The sequence below is a fragment of the Durio zibethinus genome, chromosome 12 (genome assembly GCF_047325235.1).
Source record: "Durio zibethinus cultivar Kanyao isolate XHJ-2024 chromosome 12, ASM4732523v1, whole genome shotgun sequence".
Lineage (NCBI taxonomy): Eukaryota > Viridiplantae > Streptophyta > Magnoliopsida > Malvales > Malvaceae > Durio > Durio zibethinus.
In genome coordinates this window covers 1,872,804-1,878,803 of record NC_143173.1, presented here as the reverse complement: position 1 = coordinate 1,878,803, position 6,000 = coordinate 1,872,804, and positions in this window count along the sequence as shown.

Sequence of the window (6,000 nt, the reverse complement as noted above, 5' to 3'; positions counted from 1 at the left end):
TTAACTCTTTAGGTCTTAGAAAAGAGGGAAAAAATGAAATAAAAAATGAAAAATTTAGAAAAAAAATATAAAATTACATAAAATTTAGAGAAGTTAAGACTCCTTTTCCTTTTTTTTTTTTTTTTTTTGCTATAGTATTTTTCTTTTTTTTTTTTGTTAAATCAAATTTTGCTATATATGTTTGGCTAAAATTAAGCAAATTGTTGAAAAAAATATTAATTCAAATACAACACAGGTTTTATATAAAAATGAAGTTAAAATACTTTATGTATGTGATTTCAAACGTTTAGTTTTGCAAAAATTTTAATTTATCTTTAGTAATTAACACAATTATTATTTTTTATTAATTTTTAATATAATTTTAATCACCGTTCATTAGCATCATTTTCTTAATTTATGACTAATCTTAAACACGTAATGATAATGATAAATGTATTGAAAAGTAACAAACACGAAACATAAATAAGCCAGTTGATCTACCCCGCAAGGAAGAAAGCATGTGACCTATGCTTTCCAACTTTTCATAGTAAGCTAATCACCATGATTTGAAAGAAAATTTGTGACCTCCAATTTCCAGCTTGAATTTTCCACAAAATCCTTTTTTATGGTCCATTGAAATTCGACAATTCTAGAAAGAAGAAAAAAAAAAAAACCGGACAAGTAAATCAAGTCCACCGAGTCCATGGAATATGTCCCACAGCCAGGCAATTAACTTTTTAGGTCTTAGAAAAGAGAAAAATAAATAAATAAAAAATAAAAATTTAGAAAAAATAAAATTACAAAAAATTTAAAGAAGCTAAGACCCTTTTTTCTTATTATTATAGTTTTTTTTTTGTTACATCAAAATTTTGCTATATATGTTTGGTGCCTAAAATTAAGAAAATTATTGAGAAAAGAATTTAATTCAAATATAAGACATGATTTTATATAAAAATGAAGTTATATAAAAATCTATGAACGTAAAACGTTTAATTTTGCAAATTAAAATTTCAGTTTATCTTTCATAGTTAACACAATTATTTTTAGCTAATTAAAAATTGTGTAAATCACTATGCTTGTTCAATTACATAGTTAATTAACTTATATTGATGAACATGATTTGATTAATATAGTTGGGTTATAGTTAAGTTTCCCGTAATTTTATTTTTTATGCCAGCTAATTAACTTGTTAGGTCTTAGAAACGAGGAAAAAATGAAATGAAAAATGAAAAATTTAGAAAAAAAATTACGTAAAATTTAGAGAAATTAAGACTCCTTTTCATTATTATATTTTGCTATAGTTTTTTTTTTTTGGTTAATTCAAATTTTGATATGTATGCTTGGCTAAAATTAAGCAAATTGTTGAAAAAGAATATTAATTCAAATACAACACTGGTTTTATATAAAAATAAAGCTATAATACTTTTTATATATATATATATGTCATTTTAAACATTTAATTTTACAAAATTTGAATATATCTTTCGTAATTAACCCAATTATTTTTTTTATTAATTTTAAATATAACTTTAATCACCGTTCATCAGCATCATTTTTTCAATTCAAGACAAAGTCTTAAACATGTAATGATAATGATAAATGCATTGAAAAGTAAAGAAGGAGCCTAAACCAACTTATCTACTCTGTATGGATGAAAACTGGTAACCAATGCTTTCCATCTTTTCATAGTAAGCTAACCACTTTGATTTGTTGAATTACAAAGAAAACTTGTGACCTCCAATTTTCAACTTGAATTTTCCACAAAAGGCATTTGATGGTCCATTGAAATTTGATAATTCTAGAAAGAAGAACAAAAAAGACTTGGCAAGTTACGTCCATCAATTTTATGGGAGTAAATCCCACGGCTAGACTATTAACTCTTTAGGTCTTAGAAAAGATAATAAATAAATAAATAAATACATATTTTTTTAAAAAAGTAAAATTACAAAAAATTAGAGAAGCTAAGACTTTTTTCCTTATTATTTTTTGCTATAGTTACTTTTTTTTTGGTTAAATCAAGTTTTACAATATATGTTAGACGCTTAAAATTAAGAAAATTATTGAAAAAACAATATTAATTCAAATATAAAACATGATTTTATATAAAAATGAAGTTATATAAAAATCTATGAAAGTCAAACGTTTAATTTTGCAAAAATTAAAATTTAGGTTTATCTTTCCTAGTTAACATAATCAATTTTTTTATCCACTACAACTTTAATCAGTAATATTAGTTTGATTTTCACAATTCCTAGTTACAGATATTAAGATTTGAATTCTAAATTTATTAAATGTTACTTTTTAAATGTGATTATATAAATTTGAAATGCAAGGGTACCAAGGCATTTATAATTTGGAAAAAAGGTAATCACATGGAAAAAGTTATGAGTGATGGTTTATCTCATAATCCTTTCTCCTTGAAGCCAAGATCTATTCTTGCGTCCTTTCTATTGGGAATAGTGATTGAAATCCTATAAGAGATTTATTTGGGATTGATTAGATATTGTTTGATAGACAAAAAACTTGTAGAAAAAGAATTTTAAGAGAAAAGAGATTCTTAATAGACAAGTTTGACTTGTAGAAGAAAAAGTTCAAGAGAAAAAGGATTCTTAATAGGCAAGCTTTTATACTTATAAATAGGTAAAGTTTTTATAGGGTTAAGGATGAGAAAAATATGCAAGAGAGTTATAGGTTTTTATAGGATAAACACCCCATAAGACTACTAAAGATTTACATCTTATGGGTGTGTATGTTTGAATGTTTATAAATGGGCTAGAGGAGACTGAGAGTGTCCACATAAGTATGATACATGGAAGTGGATTAGAGGAGATTAAGAGGGTCCATATAGGTATGATGTATGGATACATATGGGTATGTGTTTGTTTGTTTTAAAATGGTGCACATGGGTTTGTATTTGTTTAGGTTGAGAATACTCTATAGCACTAAAGAAGATTGAGAGGGCCTATGTGTATTAATTGTTGAGTGCTTGATTTGATGTATGTTTGTAATTCTCTACAACTAGTGAATTTTTTTCTTATCCATGAATGTAAGTCAATTAGGTCGAACTACGTTAAATTATTACCTTTTGTGTGATTGATTAATCATTTGATTTTGTTTCTGCTAGTGGGATTGGATTAGAATTGAAGATTCAAGACGTGAGAAGAGTTGAAAGTTCAAGCCATGGGAAAAGGCACGCCTAGAGGAGCTCGATTTAAGAGAAGAGTTCGAGTTCAAATCTTGAAGATTGAGGATCGATGTGCGTGAAGCGTAAGGACACATAAGAGAAGATGATTGTGAGACTTTCATTACAGATAGAGCCAAGCATATCTAGTATGAAGACAGATGATTTGATGTAATATAAGTCAAGGTTGAGATTGTTGGGAATAGTGACTTAAATCTCTAAGAGATTTGTTTGGGATTGATTAAATATTACTTGATGGACAAGAAGACTTGCAAAAGAAGAATTCTAAGAGAAAATTGATTATTAATAGGCAAGTTTGACTTGTAGAAGAAGAATTCTAAGAGGAAAGGGATTTCTAATAGGCAAGTTTGTATACTTATAAATAGGTAAATTCTTCATAGGGTTAAGTATGAAAAAAATATGTAAGATAGCTATAGGGTTTTATGGGATAGACACCCTATAAGACTATTGAAGATTTACATTTTATGGGTGTGTATATTTAAATGTTTATGAGTAGATTAGAAGAGACTAAGAGAGTTCAAATAGGTATGATGCATAGGTACATATAGGTACGTGTCTGTTTGTGTTGAAAGCAAGCACATGTGTTTGTATTTGTTTTGGTTAAGAATACTCCATAAGACTAGAAGAGATTGAGAGGGCTTATGGGTATTGATTGTTGAGTGCTTGATTTAATGTATGTCTGTAATTCTCTACAATTAGTAAATTTTTTTCTCATCCATAAATGTAGGTCAATTGAGTCAAACCACGTTAAATTACTATTTTTTATGTTATTGATTAATTATTTGATTTTACTTCCATTATTGTGATTGGATTGGGGTTTTTAGCCCAACACTTTCCTGATTTAAAAGCATCTGCTATTGAGAAATCATCTAGTCTTAGTGCAGCGATAGCTGGTACATGAGCAGCAGTTAAGCAGTTCTCTTAAGGCCAAAATCTTCGTACAAATACCATCCACAATAGTACACCTGATTCGACATCAAGTACAATGCAGACGATATTTGTAGAAGACAATAACATACCTGATAGTAACTTAAAGGAAGGATCTATAAAGTCAAATTCAGCCTTAGAACAAAGCAACTACTTTGAGGAAGAGGGAAGCAGTAGCTACAATCAACTTCCTGCACATCAGAAACATCATCCTGATTCCCTTTCTATTCCATTGCTTGATTAAAGTCCATGATGTAGGTGTTCTACCGGCCCATCAGCCGTATAATTGAACATTGAATGGGGGTGAGGTGGAAGAGGATATATAGAATGGTAATTGGCATTCTTAATATATTGTCATTTTCTTATTAATTTTCTCAATGTCTTAAATAATAAAATATTTAAGACATTCAAAACAATATAATATTCAAAGATCTCAACTGCCCTCTCAAAGCTACCAAAATTGAAAGTAGTAAAATTATTAGAACAATATAAAACTACTCTTCATATTCAGGGTTGCTTGATTGTAGATAAACCACTTTTTCCTTCAAAACCAGCATGTGCAAATGCCCTGTAACAGAAATGCTTATAATCTTCTGAATTTTTCGTAGTTTATAATTCTCATGCATGGCATTGAACTGTATATGATTTCAAACTTCAATTAGAGCCATGTCTCAATCCACAATGAACAGAAAAAATTAATAAAAAATGCATTATTTTGATGCTTTCAAATTTTCTGAGTTATATTCTAGAACTTAAGGGAGGTGATTGTAAAAATCCAGTCTATTTGATTGTTGTGGCAGAAAAACTGGGAAACCAATCCCAATCAAAAGGCCTTCCCCAATGCCGAGCGGACCCGTTCATATGTCTGTTCCTCCAGCACCGTCTGACTGTTCAAGAGTTCTGCTGCTGCTTCCACCACCCACCAACACCACCTTATAATTCATGAATTCCACACATTACCTTTTTATTATTATATTTTTAATTTTTCCTCTACCTGATGAATAGTTTTGTGTAATTGTTAAATCTTCGATTTTTTTTTTAATGTTTTCCTGGTAATATCTGCTATTTGGACTTTATATATAAAATGTTTTCAGCAGTGTGATTGGCTGATTGCTGTTGGTCAAAGAAACAAATACCTTTATCTTTATAATCAATGAAATAATGAAAAATGGAATTGAAGTTTCCAAAGGCTCCAATAAAAAATAGTTAGATTAGAATTGAACTTTCGAATATTAAACTTTCAATCTGATATTTTGGAAAGATCTTATATTTATGTGTTTAGAATGGTCCAGACCACTTCAACACTTCCCATCACATCTATCACATGATATAAACTTTACGTGTAATGTTAATAGTCCCATCACGAAAGGGTCAACAAAAGGAGATTCAAGTCTTTATAGAAATTAAATGGAAAAGATACATCCTTTCAATTCCACTTCCACTTCCATAAGTAATTAACTTCTTCCATGTTTTTTTTATTTATTTGAAATTATCAAAAATTAAATTTTAATAATTGAAAATAAGAGTTTAACACTTTATCATCATCTACTGCCTTACATAATTCAGCCATTAAAAACCAAAATTAGCGAAGAAAGTAAAATCATGATTCCTTGGCATCCAACCAATTAACAGTTGGCAATTTGACTAATGGGGTTTTCAAACAATGACCAATTGGAGAACTTAGGATAGGAAAGGAGAAAAATAAGATACAAATTAATTAACACCAACATGTCTTAAAAAAGTATGGAATGTATTATCTAGAGGTGGAAATACCCTATGTATTAGGGGTAGACTTTCAAACATGTTTCCCTTCCTTCTTTGTTTAAGAAAAAAGAAAAAAAAAAATATAAACATATAACAAAAACCTAAAATTTAATTAGCTCAAACTATTT